Here is a 14,761-nt window from a genome sequence, read left to right on the forward strand (position 1 = left end):
CTGGGAGGAGCGGTAACCCGACCGGCCCAGCGTCCACGGCCGGCCGCGCGCCCTCGCGCGAAGCGGGGCCTCCTCAGCTCCGGTCCCCGCTCGGGTCCCCTCTACGGTGCCCCGTTGCGCGCCCCTCGGCCACCACCTTTTCGCGCGCGGCGCAGCGGCGTCGCGCAGGCCACGAGCACGCGCTCCTGCGCTCTGGCTGGCTGGGCGCGCGCACACGCGCACGCGCGGGCTCCGAGGCGGGGCGAGCGGGGCGAGCGGCGCGAGTGCGGGTGAGGGTCGCTGTGGATCCGCGGGCACTCCAGCCCCAGCCGCGCCTGCGAGTCTCTGCCCGCCGCCCGGCGGACTGAGGGAAGCGGGGAAGGCGGCGGCGGTGGGGGCGGGGCGGCGGCGGGCCTTGGGCGAGCTCGGGGAGGAGCGCGGCAGCGACGGCGGCGGCTCCCGAGGACGAGGACGAGGAGGAGGCGGAGGCTCTTCTTTTCCTCATCCCAGACCCAGGAGCGTCCGGGACGCAGAGCCCGGAACTGGGGGACGCGGCGACTGCAGGGAGCCCGGGCTAGGTGAGGCTGAGGGTGTTGGGGGAAGTGGAGGGGGGCGAGAGGGGCCAGAGGTGGAGGGGGGGGGGCTCGAGGTAGGGAAAAGAGGGAAGGGGCAGTTGTTGGGGGTTGGGGTACCGAGAGGAGGGGCCCGGGGGCCCTTTGAGACCTGCAGTGTTCAGAGAGTCAGGGTTTGTGGGGTTCTTGGGCCGAGCGAAGCACACGGGTCCGACTTGGGGAGTTTCCAAAGGATAGGCCGGAGAAACAATGGAGTGAGGGGGACCCTGGCGTGAGTGTGTGTGGGGTAGTGGGTTTAGGAAACTACGTGCGTGATGGAAAAGAATGAATTAATGGGTCATTCTCAACGTGAAGTACAGTGTTGGGGCATGTATGAAGTCTTCTGCTTTCTTCTGTTTTCTTCTGCTTGAGTGTCAGAGGTCCTTAGGACGCAAGTGCGGTCATGGGACTTAAGGGCAGAAGGACAATTTGAGAATTCGAGAGGAAAACGGACTAGAGAAGGCAAAAAAATACGAGTTTGGTGTTGAATTAAAGTACATCGCAGCATAGGTGCACTAGAGGGGTAGTCGTCTCTTAATTCATCCAGGATGATTGGATTTTTTTTTTCTTTTTTAGAAAGTGGGTTAGTATTAGACTTGGCCCCTTGCTGAGATATGCAAGACAGTCTTTCAAAAATTTTATTACTAATTGTAGTCCATTTTATTATTGTAAGGAAAAGCTGTAGTAGTTATTCTCAGTCAGCTCAGCAAGTCTGCTGTACTGTACATAATTTCTCTGTATTTACTGAAGCAGGAGAGGACACATTACTAGAAATATCTTGCTAGGAGTGAGATCAGTAATACTGCAGAGTTCAAGGTGTTTGGACTGGAACGTAGTGAATAGCTTCGATAAAAATTAAATTGTTTGTCCTTTGTTAGAATTTCAGTTTCCCACTGAGAAATGTTCACAGACCATCTAATTATGGCTTTGTGTTTGGGGAAGAGAATTGTGTTTTTGTTTTGAGAAATTGTTCAGTGATGCTAATTCCTAATGATCAAGCTGCCTCAGTACCTTCCAGTTTGAGTCAAGATGATTTGGGAATACTGTGAAAAAGTATTTCTGGGTTGTGGAATTTGTACCCCTCCTATTCCCCCCCTCCCTTTGGGGCCCAGACTGGCTTGGAACCAACTGTGTAACCCAGTGGTTCTTGAAGTGGTAGTCTTTTGCCTCAGACTCAACCAAGTACTGGGATTACAGGTGTGAGCCACTATGGTAGATTTGTATTTTCTTCATACTTTATTTCCAGACTGAATCTGATATAGCACTGGCTCTAAGAACATTGATTTTGAAGCTGTTATCATTACATATTCATAGATGTCTCTGTTTTAAACTTTTCATTTGTAACGTGCTAACATTTTGCTGACTCATCTAAACTAAAATTTCTGGGCATTCACCGGTTTATATTTTTCATCAATATTTCTGGTAGCAGGCAGCATTAGAATATCTTATAAATACCCACAAATCATCATCTAATTATACTTTTAAGAATCCTTTTGATGTGGCAGTGGTGGTTCATGCCTTTAGTCTCAGCACTCTGGAAGCAGGGCAGGTGGATCCCTGTGAGTTCAAGGCCAGCCTGGTCTGCAGAGTGAATTCCAGGACAGCCAGGGCAGTTACACAGAGAAACCCTGTCTTGAAAAAAAAAATCTTCTTTATTATTTTAAATTATGAGTCAGTGTGTGTGGCATGTGAGTGCAGTGCCTCCAGAGGTCAGAAGAGGGGGTTGGATACCCTGGAACTGGAGATAGAGTCAGTTTTGAGCCTCCTGAAGTGGGTACTGGGAATTGAACTCTGATCTTCTGCTAGAACAATACATGTTCTTAGCCACTAGAGGCATTTGACAGGTCTGTAAATTGTTAATTTTGTTTTTTTGTTTTTGTTTTTTTTTTTTTTTTCCTTTTTGAGGTAACAGTTTATATGGAAAGCTGGTCTGTAATTCATAATAACTGAATCTGTCTCAGGCTCCAAAGTTCTGGGATTACAGGCAAATGACACAATCATGCCTGGCTACATGGTACTTTTATAGGGTTTCACTCGATTGGGTCTTTGTGGATCCTTTTACCTTAGTCTCCCAATTGTTGGAATTGCAGGAATGAACTGGTGTATCCACCCTTATCCTTAAAAAAAAAAAAAAAAAAAAGACCTGTGTGTGTAAGCGCATGTAGTATGTTTGCTGGAGGCCAGAAGAGGGTGTCAGATCTTCTGAAGCTGGAGTTAAAGGCAGCTATGAGCTTCCTGATGTGGGAGTCCAATTCTTGGAAGAGCTCCTAACTGTTGAGCCATCTCTCAAACTCCTCTACTCCTATCATGACTGTTGTAAAACAGTGTGAACTGGTTGAAACTTGAGTCTGATATGGCAATAGTAATTTGTTTTCCTTCTTGCTTTCCAACTCCTTCAATCCTGTTTTTTGGATATGGTCTTGTGATATAGCCCAGGTTCTCCTAAATCTTTTTGCCTTAACCTCCCAGATGTTTCGTGTATCACCATCTCTGACTACAGCAAATGATGGTAGAGTAATTCCATCTGTAGAATTTTGGAACAGTTTATTGCTCCTTTGGTTTTAAAGTTTTAGTGCTAAAACCATCTCACTAAGATTTGTCTTGTGATCACACTTATCTCTTCTGTTTAGTCTAGTTGAAGTAGTGTGCAGTGCAGTGCATGGCACTCACAAGTTAGATGTCAAGACAGCCAGTTGCAGAGCCAGAACTAATTATCTCAGGAAAACAATTGAAAAGTGCTCAGGGCTCAAGTGCTCTCCAAGCACCTGTTGATCCCGCAGTTGATACTGGTATTGCTTCTAAATATAGGCAGGATATTGCTAGAAACCAAGAATGAATAGAACAGAGAAACAGCTGGGGCCTGAGGGAGGAGCTAGCTGTAGGCTGCAGGCCAAAAACATCCTCACAGTCCATGGGGAGGCTGACCAGGCTACAGAGGCTGGTTACTAACAGAAGGGGAGGGTAGAAAGAGGGGAAAGGAGAGAAGGGAAGGGGAGTGGAGGGAGGAGGAGGGGAACAGAGGGGAAAGTAATCTTTTGTTGAGGTTTTATGTATTCCAGGTGTTAAACTATATAGTTACTCTATTGGTATCAACAGAAATTTATATTGACTATTTTTTAATTGCTGCTTGTAGTTTCCCATTGTAGAACCACCATATTAATGCTGGGAATGAAAAAGACACCACTCGTTCGGACCACTTTACTTCTCTTTTAGAAGTACAACTGCTTATATCAATCTTGATGCTTTCTCTGGAGACTGGAAGGCAAAGCTTGTGTTTGTTCTGTTTCAGCGAAGGAGGAGTCTATTAACTTCTGTGACCAAAAGACCTCATAGAGTAGGACTCAGCCTTAGCTGCTTAGTGTGGGTGCTCAGTGTCATGGGGATGGCCTGTGTCTACCCACTTTGTACTGAAGGCCTGGCTTATTAGGGAAATCATCTGGGCTCTAGACAGCAAAGCATGCTGGTCACTTTACCACTTTTATTGATGTTTCGCCACAATGGGTTTATTTTTTCTCAGTTGTTTTATTTTTTTATTACTATGGTAAAATATACATCCAGGTCAGTCAGGTCTATACAGTGAGACCTCATTTCAAAGAAGCATACCACACAAATTTACTATTTTATTTATTAAACTAGAATCAGATTAGAGGACATTTTAACCATTTTAAATGTATAGACCACAGTACTAGGCACTTTCACATGGCTGTACACTATCTGCTTTCCTGTGAACTTCTTTCTTCTGAAAGGGAAACTATCACTGGGTATCAAATAGCAACTCCTCATTCCTCCCTAAGCCTCTGTCAACAACCATTCTATTGTCTACCTCCATGAGTTTAACTAGTTTGTATTTCATAGATAATGGAATTCTGTATTACCCCCTCTTCCCCCTGCATCTCTCTCTCTCTCTCTCTCTCTCTGTGTGTGTGTGTGTACATACACATGTGCACTGGGGATTGAATTTGGGGCCATATTCACTATACCATTAAATTCCTGGGTTCAAATAAGCCTCTTGCCTCATTCCCTAAGTAGCTGAGACCAGGTGTTCACTACTGCAGCCTGCCATACTGCTTTGTTTATCCATCCTCAGTGGACATTTACATTGCTTTATGTCTTTGGGCTATTTTGAATAATATCTACTCAAGTTCTTTCAGTTTTTAGTGATATTGCTGGATCAAGCCAGGTGAGGTGCTTGTATCCTCAATCCAAAATTCTGGAGACTTGAGTCTTGAGAACTTCCTCTCTATTTCTAGTTCAATGTCAGCCTGGGCTATAGTACGGGACCATCTCCCAAAACACAACTAGAACAACAAATACTATGTAGCCCAGATGGACTTCAACTTTAATATGCAGCATAGAATGACTTTGAGTTCCTGATTCTCCTGTCTGTACGATCCATGTTATAAGCATGTGCCACTCTACCTGGCTTTTTTGTCTGTTTTGTGAGATAAGATCTCCTTCGGTAGCCCAAACTGGCATGGAAATCAGTGTCTAGGTTGGCTTTGTGTTCATTTGTTCTGAGACAGGGTCTCCTTGTGGAACCCTGGCTGTCCAGGAGCTCAATATGTAGATCATGCTGACCTGGAACTCACAGAGGTCTGTCTACCTCTAACCTCATTAGCACTGGGATTAAAAGGTGTGAACCACCATGGCAGTCTTCCAGGTTGGCCTTGTGCCCTCTTACCTTTCCCTTCCAGCCATGTGCCATGTGCCTTCCTCTCTGCATATAATGTTTTGAGGAAGCTTAGTTACTTTAGAATGGTAATTTCAATTCCTGCTCAACTGAAGATGGCACTACCCCTTCTGTATAAGGGTGGTGCTTGCTCAAGACTTTGTCTATACTAGCAGAACACTTGTAGAAATGATTTCAAAGGAATTGTTCTGATCAGGTTTCATCTTTCTAATGTAGAAGAAACCTTTTATGTTATACAGTTCTTTTTATCCACATATGCAAATATGATGCTATCTTCAGAGTGTTGCATCTATATTAAAAAAAAAAAGTGTGGATAGTGTAGAAAATTTCCAGTACACTTGCTTGGGTATACTTTTTTCTTCATGTAAACAGGTTCTACACATATCAGTTGCTGGTTACTATTGATGTTTTGTTTGTGTATGTGTGTGTTTGCTTTGAGACAGGGTTTCTCTTTGTAGCTATGGCTATCCTGAAATTCATTCTTTAGATCAGTCTTGTCTCCAACTCACAGATCCACCTGCCTCTGCCTCCCCAGTGCTGGGATCAAGGTGTGCTCCACCAACACCTGGCCTGCTATTATCTTTTATATCTAGTTAATTCATTGAAAATTATCTGACTCCCTGGCATATGCTTGAACTTTTTTGTTCAGTTTTGTTTTTGTTTTTAGACAAAGTCTTACTTTGTAGTCTAGGCTGGTATATCAAGGCTGGCCTGGAAATTTGAGACAATCCTTCTGCCTCATTATCCTGAGATTACAGATGTATGCTGCTACACCCATCTACTTCAAATATTTGTCATAGTTAGCTGGAATGCTCAAGGAGAACAGGAAGTTAAACTGAAGTAATTTGATTCCATTTTCTTTCTTCTCATGAGTATGAGTTGTCACATAATACCAAATATAAAGGTTGAAATAGCTATATCAAAATGTCACTAAGGATGGTCTCACTTCCCATTCTATTTTTTCTAAATGTTCTTTGGAGGTTAATTATCCCTACATCTTGCCTATGATTATCTGGCCTCAAAGTGGTTTTAGGTTCATATGCTATGTGCCTGGAGCTTTGTGAAAACTTAGTGAGGCTGCACTCACTGTAGAGGGGTCTGTCTGAAGCTCAGGGCAAGTGCTTGATAGTGGAATTGGTCCTGAGCTATTTTACATAGTTGAGATTCATAAACCCTTTGTTTCTAGGTAGCTGACTAGTGAGGATTCACCGGGCCAGCATTTACTGTCAGAGTTCAAGCATAGCATGACAACTAGTAGAATTGGGTTCTAAAGTGTGCTTCATTGGCTGTACACATTCTGTGAAAGTCCCATGCTTCTAAGACATTCTGTAGGGTGAAGATGTAGCCTAGCTTAAAGTTATTTTCTGTAGCCAGTATCCTGTGACAAATTTGTGGTTAGGTACAAGTTGATTACAAGTTTTGGGGGTTTTCACACATTGTATGAGGCTTTTTTTTTACTGGCCCAGACTCTGAGTTAACATTGGATTGTTGGTAAGATGGAGTCTTTTGAAATTATTCAGTCAGCAGAATGACATGATTATTGGAAATGGTGTGTGTGTGTGTGTGTGTGTGTGTGTGTGTGTGTGTGTGTGTGTGGTGTGCATCCCCCACATTCTTTAGGTAGGCTAAGAATGTTGATACCAAGGAGGAGGTTTAGACCATTGTATAATGTATTTGAGTGAGGATATATATAAGCAAAAGAACAGTTTAAACTTGAAAATACTGTGTTATTAGTTTCTTTTGGTCTGGATAGCAGTGAAAACATCAGTTTGTAAAACCTGCAGTGTCTTCTGTGTTGAATACTGGGGTTTGTTCAGTGGTAATTGGCTTACTACTGTTGTAACTATTCTTAACCATAGAGCACTACTCTCCCTTGAATTACCCACTTGATCTGTGATTATAGTTTGTTGATGTGGTTAGCATACAGCTGGCTCTTGCTGGCCTACTGTTACTCAGATTCTAAGTGTGCATTAATATGTGGCAGAAGTGGCTTTTCCCTGCTTATTTTGTTTGGCTGTACCTTTCTAATACATTGCCTCTGTCAGCCCACCTGCATATTCTGAACAAATGCTTTATGTAAGGGTCTCAGCACAAGGGGCCTTATTATGTTTATATTTTAATTAATGAATTTAATTTTGTGACAGGATCTCACTGAACAGTCCTACTTGGCCTGGAACTTACTTGCTCTGTAGATTAGATTGGCCTTGAACTCACAGAGATCCATCTGCTTCTGCTTCCACAGTGCTGGAATTAAAGGTGTACACCATTACACCCATCCAGTCTGTTGTACTTAATGAATATAATGAAATTTGTTAAGGACAAGAAGCTAATAATGTACTTATGTTCTGAATAGTTGGTTATGCAGAACCACCATAGGAATAAGTTAGCATTCACTTAGATCCAGACTTAACGGTGGTTTAAGTCCAAACTTTTTTTTTTTTTTTTAAATGGTTTGCCTGTTAGGTTGACAGTGTTAACAATAAGGTTCAGTGGAATGTTTTATTTTTATTTGATGTTTGTGGGTGGTGTGTGTGTGTATGCACGCGCACATGTGCACACACGTGCATTCATGCATGTGCGTATGCACTACGTATATGTACTGCCTATGCAGGTCAGGTAAATCTAGATCCCTAGAACTGGAGTTGGAAATGGTTGTGACCCTCCGTGTGTGTTGGGAACTTAATGTAGGTCCATTCATTACAAGTGCAACAGGAGCTCTTAGCTGCAGAGCCAGCTCTCCAGCCCCTTAAAGTTTTATTTTTATTTGATGTGTCTCTGTGTGCCATGAGAGTGCCTGGTGTTTTTAAAGGGCAGAAGAGGCTGTCAGATCTCTGGAACTGGAGTTACAGATGGTTGTGAGCCTCCACAACCATGAGTGCTGGGAACTTAATCTGAGTTCTCTGTAAGAATAGCAAGTGTTCTTAGCTGCAGAGCCATCTCTCCAGTTCTGCATTTTTGATTGGACAATGAAACTGAAAACAGAATTATTACATAGTCTACTGGCCACTGTGAAATAGCCAAAGTATATTATTAATTTTCTTGATCACTGAAGTTTTTGTTTTTTGAGACAGGATCCCCCCATAACCGGGACTGGTAATACCAGACTGACCTTGAACTAATAGTTTTTTCTCCCTTCTCCAGCAAATACTGGGCTTACAGGTGTGAGGGCACTATACCTGGACTTAAATTTTTTTAATATTTAATATGTATGGGTATTTTGTCTGTATGCAATTTGTACACAGTGTGCTTGTCTGGTGTCCTTGGAGGCCAGAAGAGGGTATTGGAATTCCTGGGACTGGAGTTATAGAAGGCTGTGAGTTACCATATAAGTAATGAGACCCAAACCTGGGTCTTCTGTAAGAGCAGACAGTGCTCTTAACTGCTGAGGCATTTCTCCAGCCCCAGAATTACAATCATATCTAATTTTAAAAAATTATTAACTTCACTAATTTTTAAAGTATGTATATAGTGTAATGGGTTTCATCATGGCATTTTCATACATAAGTGTCATTATATTTTTCTTTTTTTTTCTTTCTACTTATGTAATCAGGGCTGCATTCACACTTCTGACCCTCCTGCCTCAGATGAAGGTGACTGCAGTTTGATAACTAAAATGAAGATCTATTGAATGGTGTTATGATCAAGCCAAACCTGACAATATGGTTCACAGTATTTCTGTCAGGTTATTACTCATTTTTATGGCTAAATGCTATTTATTTTATATGGATGGAATATTTTGTTTATCTCTCTTTTGACAATTGGTCATTTTTATCTTTGGCTATTAATGAAGTGTTGCTGTGCCAGGCATGGGGTTCATTCCTTTAGGACCAACACTCAAGAAACAGAGGCAGACGGATCTCCGTGATTCTTGAGACCAGCCTGGTTCTAGGCCTGCCAGGGATAGATATATAGTGAGATAAGGTCTTTTATTGAAAGGGAAAAGAAAAAAAAAAAAAAAAAAAAAAGGGCCAGGTGCTGGTGGTACATGCTTTCAATTTGGGAGGCAGAGGCAGGTAGATCTCTGTGAGTTTGAGGACAGCCAGGGCTACACAGAGAAACCCTGTCTCAAAAAACTAAACAAACAAAAGAACAAAGGAAATGCTGCCATGAACATTCCTAAATTGTGTTATTTGTGTACCTTCTTTCAGTCCTTTTGGATCTGTCTATACCTGAGTGGAATTGATGGTTTGAGTAGGAATTCTATATTAAGATTTTGAGGAGCTACCATGTAGTTTTCCACAGATGCACCATTCTGTGTTGCACTAGTATGTGTGGTAGTTTTAATTTCTCCATATCCTTCCTAGCCCTCCTCTTACTTGTTATTATAGAAATAGTAGGTGTGAAGTGGTATATAGTTGTGTGGGTTTAGTGGAACTTTTTTATTATTTTATTTTCTTTGAGACAGAGTCTCATGTAGCTCTGTTTAGGTTCAAACTTGTTACTTTATTTTTGGATCTAGTTGGAGATGACTGACTTTCTGGTCCTCCTGACTCCACCCAAGTGCTGGGATTACAGGTGTGTGCTTCATCTGGTTAATGTAGCTTCATATTTGTTAGACAAGCATTCTACAAAACTACCTCCTGCTTTAGTTGAGTTTTCTTTTCCTCAAAGTTTTTCCATTCTTATTTTATGAATATGAGTGTTTTGCCTACATGTTTGTATATGTGCCATATATGTTCATGATGTCCCCCGGAGGCCAGAAGAGGGCATGGCATCCCATAGAACTCAAATTATGAAAGGTTGTGAACTACTATTTGGTGATGGGAGCCAGTGCTGGGCCATCTCTCCAGCCCTCCTAGTTGTGGTCCTGCTTTTCATTTCCTCAGTGACTAATGATGTTGAGCATCTTTTTTAAAAAAAATGTGTATGTGGCTGCCTGAATTTATGTGCATTGTATGTGTATAGCAGTTTATGGATGACAGAAGAGGGCACCAGACCCGGCTAGAACTGGTCCTGGAACTGGAGTTATCCACAGTTGTGAGTTGCCATATGGGTGCTGGGAACTGAACCAGGGTCCTCTGCAGTAAGTATTCTTTACCACCTAGATATCTGATTTTCCAGCCCGTAGTTGAGTATCTTTTCATGTTTCTTTCTTTGTATTTTCTTTAGAGGAATGTATATTGAAGTCTATTGCCCATTTTTTTTTGAATAAATTAAATGGTTTAATTTTGAAACCGGTCTCTCTATGTTACCAAGGTTATGTCACTGTTGCTGTCTTCAGCCTGTTCCTACTTGCTGCTGCTTCTGCTGTCCTTTTCTTGGTCCCAGCTCAGCCTTCTCAACTGATGATAAAGGACAAAAGTAGGCTAGAAAGGCCTGGGCACTGTGACAAATAAATGCCTTTGATTCTAGAATTCAGTGGTAGAGGGCATTCAAGCCCAGCCTTGGCCACATAGTGAATTTGTGGCTAATCTGAACTATATGAGATGCTATCTCACTTTTTTTTTAAACAAGAAGGCTTGGTAATGTAGATGTAGCTTGGTGGTAAACCACTTGCCTGCACTGTGAGGGTCTAGATCTGTCTCCAGCAACAACAACCAAAAAAGGGGGCAGTAAAAGATCACTTGAGGCTTTTTTTTTTCTTTCCATGTTTATGTTTATTAAAAACTGACAAACAAACCTGTATAAGAAATATACCAAATTGTGGGTTGAGAAATGATGGCTCAGCAGTTAAGACTTGCTCTTCCAAAGGACTCAGTTTGGTTCCCTCATCCATGTAGAGTGGCTCACAGTTGCCTGCAACTCCAGTTCCAGAAGGTCTGATGCCTTCTTCTGGCCTTTGTGGGTATACACACACACATGGCACATACACACAAAAAAGAAAAATAATTTTAAAATCTCAAATGGGCTGGATTGATAGCTCAGGGATTAAGAGCATTAATTGCTTTTTCAGAGGGCCTGAGTTTGAATCCCAGCACCCATATGGTGTCACAGTCTGTAGAAGCTCCAGTTCCAAGGGATCTGTTCCACAGAATCCTTCATGCATGTCAGACAGAAGCTCACACAGTCACACATACATACATATAAAAATAAAAGATAGTCAGTGGTGGTATCCCAGCACTTAGGAGGGAGGCAGAGGCAGGTGGATCTCAGTGATTTCAAAGCTAGCCTGGCCTATAAAGTGAGTTCTAGGACTGTCAGGATTGTTACACAGAGAAACCCTATCTCTAAAAAAACAAAGCAAAAGTAGGTAAATAATTAATAAAAAAACAGTAAAAATTTTTTGAAATAGTAATCTTGAGAGACATCATTGGTTAGGATTGCTTCTTCCTCTGCTGCAGCCACATCCTTTCTCTTCACCTCTTCCTCCACCTCTCCTGCAACAGCTTCCATTGGTAAGCTGTCAATAGACTAGATTAATCAAGTGCTATTTCCTCCAATACTTGGTGTTTCTTACTGTGCAGTTTCTTTCCAAGCTTTAAGGCATGTGTCCAAACTGACTGACATATATTCTGGTGATTATTCCATGGCCCTGTGTTCTGTTCTTCAGTGGTCATAAGTTATGTCTCCACTTCATCCTGAGAATCTCACAAGCTTCATCCTGTTGATGGTGTCTTCCATTTCCCAGTTCTTTTGGGTAATTCTTCCTGCCTCAGCCTCTGGATTACAGATTACTGTGAGTACAGATGTATGCCAACCCAGCTGAGAAAAGCCTTTTTTGTTTTTTTTTTTTTTGGAGACAGGGTTTCTCCATGTAGCTTTGGAATCTGTTTTGGAACTAGCGCTGTAGGCCATGCTGGCCTTGAATTCACAGAGAACCACCTACCTCTGCTGGGACTAGAGGTGTGTGTCACCACCATTGCCACCATCACCTGGTGAGAAAAGACATTTATTGAGCCAAATGTTCTAACAGTAGGGGACAACACAGGAAAATGTCTCTATGCTGTCTGCAAAGGTTACAGAGCCAGAAAGGGTATGTGTTGCAAGGGTGTTTGCACCAATCCTGGTAGACCCTCATGTAAATGAAGGACTCTGTACCAATCACACAACAGTCCCTCATATTGAAGGGACTTGCTTCAGGGGAGTTGCTTCTCCTAGAGCCTGGGTGACAATAGCTGCAGGGTCATTTAGAGTCCACTGAGGCTGGTGGTGGTAAGCAAATGTCTAGCACCAGCTGTTTGAAACACTTGTGACTGGAACAGTGGCTGTTGTGTAATTGCTCTGCAGATTCCTTAAGGCAAGCAGCCAGTGCTGGTATGAGGGCAGTCTTGATGGCTGTTTCATTGGTTGTCCTCCACTGAAGTCTGGGGGGGGGGTAAGGGAAGGGTCTAACAGCTGTTAGTCAGAGCCAAATGGCTCTGGCTCCCAATACCTTAACACTAAAAGGGTACTTCCAGTAAAGACAACATTATTACCCTGAACTTGTAGTATTTAACAATGCTCTAACAGTGTTTTAACTCTTGCCCAAGTGTCTCAGGGAGATCATATAGTCATCATCTAGTTATAGTGATACTTAGACATTTTTTCCTTCATTCTGCCCTTTTATGAGACATTTGCTTATAAATGCCGCAATTAAAATATTTTTGGGTAGTGTTTGGAGAAGCCCACTTTTTATATTTAATGGTACTGGTTATTGATGCATTACTCTCCCCATCCCTGCTTGGTGCTGGAGAGCATGGTAGGCAATCACTTTGCCTAGTGCAGCCCTGTATTACTATCATCTTTATGCTGTTACAGCATGACTTTATTAGCTGGTCAGAGATAGAAGAAAGGGGGTCAAAGGAAGTATTAACTTAGAATTTTTACTTTGCAAGGAGGGTCTATTGTTTGATTGTTCAACAGGTTCTCACTATGTATTTAGTCTATTGTAGCCTCACCTGCTGAGTGCTGGGATTATGAAGTGTATCACTGTGCTATCACAGAAATGTACCACCTTGAACTGATGACTCGTTTTTCTGACAGGGTTATAGGTAGATTGCTCATTTCATTGTGCTATGATCTGAGCTGGAGTAGTTGTTTTAAGCAGAGTATACAGGAAGCTTACCACATCTAAATCTGGTTATTTTCTTAGAATAAGTGATGTGAATCATATACATTCAGTAATTAGTGATTATTTTTTATCTCTTTTGATGTTCTTTCTCCCCATGTTACCCAGCTTTGTCCTGACTCTCCTGCCTTTCACCAGGCCTCCTTACCTATTTCTGTGAACTGTGCCTTCTGTGAACTGGATTGAATGAATTTTATTTTATTTTCTAAAAAAGATTTATTTATTATGTATACAGTGTTCTGCCCACATGTATGCTTGTACACCAGAAGGTGCAATGAAACAGGGTGAACTAAGTAGCTTTGGCTGTTCTGTAATTCACTGTGAAGACCAGGTTGGCATTGAACTCAGAGATCCACCTCAAATGCCTCAAATGCTGGGATTAAAGGCATGTGTCACCATTATGTGTATAGTGTTCTGCTTGCATGTATGATTGCATGCCAGAAGAGGGCACCAGATGGTTGTGAGCTACAATGTGGTTGCTGGGAATTGAACCCAGGACCTCTGGAAGAGCAGCCAGTAAAAAAATGTAAAAAAATTTGTGTATTCCTTTTTCTGTTTAATTTTTCTTTTTTCAGATTAGTAGTGCCCCAGGAACTTGGAACACATACATGATAATCATACATTGTCAGCTGTGTCTGATTTTCAGAAATGTTAAGCTATTAAAAGGGGGGCTGGAAAGATGGCTTAGAGGTTAGAGCACTTATGTTCTCTTCAGAGGCATGAGTTTGGTTCTCAGCACTGAAGTCAGTCAGCTCCCAACCACCTGCAACTCCAGCTCCAGGGAATTCCAGGAATACCCTCTTCTGGCCTCCATGGGCATGCATACCACACACAAATACATATAAATAGGGCTGGAGAAATATTTCAGTGGTTAAGAGCAGCCAGTGCTCATAACCAATTCTGATCATCCACATGGTGGCTTACAACTGTTTATAATCCCAGTTCCAGGGGATCAAAAACTCTTACACACAAGCAGTCAAAAGTATTTTGTGACAACATGAAAATTATACTAAATTTAAATATCAGCAACACTAAGTAAAGCTTTTGGGTGTATGTATATGTGTTTTTGTGCCTATGTAGATGTGTGTGCATATGTTTGCATGTGGAGGTTAGAGGTCCATGTTGGGTGTCTTCCTCAGCTGCTCTTCATCTTACTTTCTTTTAAACTTAAAACTTATTTTATGTGTATGGGTGTTTTGCCTGCATATGTCTTTGTACATGGGTGCCTAGTGACCATGGAGTCCAGAAGAAGATGTCAAATCCTCTAGAACTGGGGTTAACAGATGGTTGTGACCTGCCATGTATGTGCTGGGATTGAATGCTGGTCCTCCCCAAGGATTACAAGTGCTTTAACTTCTCCCTTTATTCAGTTTTTTGAGTCATGGTTTCTCAGTGGACTTGGTGCTTGCCAGTTTGGTTAGACCGACTGGCTAATAAGCCCCAGGGATTTTCTAGTCTCCTTTCCCAGTGCTAAGATTACAGGTGTGAGCTTCC

The 14,761-nt window shown here is 42.2% G+C and overlaps 1 protein-coding gene across 2 annotated transcripts in view; it reads left to right on the top strand.

The window, feature by feature from the left end:
* The first annotated feature begins 230 nt into the window (after nt 1-230).
* Nucleotides 231-14,761, top strand: part of Spats2 (spermatogenesis associated serine rich 2) — a 63,841-nt gene continuing 49,310 nt past the window's right edge. Inside the window, exon 1 of one of the 2 annotated variants that reach the window (XM_051189843.1) lies at nt 231-557. The gene's annotated coding sequence lies outside the window, so the exon portion shown is untranslated. The remainder of the gene's footprint in view (nt 558-14,761) is intronic. The other variant, XM_051189844.1, reaches the window with a different exon arrangement.

The sequence above is a fragment of the Phodopus roborovskii genome, unplaced genomic scaffold (genome assembly GCF_943737965.1).
Source record: "Phodopus roborovskii unplaced genomic scaffold, PHOROB, whole genome shotgun sequence".
In the NCBI taxonomy this organism is placed as follows: domain Eukaryota; kingdom Metazoa; phylum Chordata; class Mammalia; order Rodentia; family Cricetidae; genus Phodopus; species Phodopus roborovskii.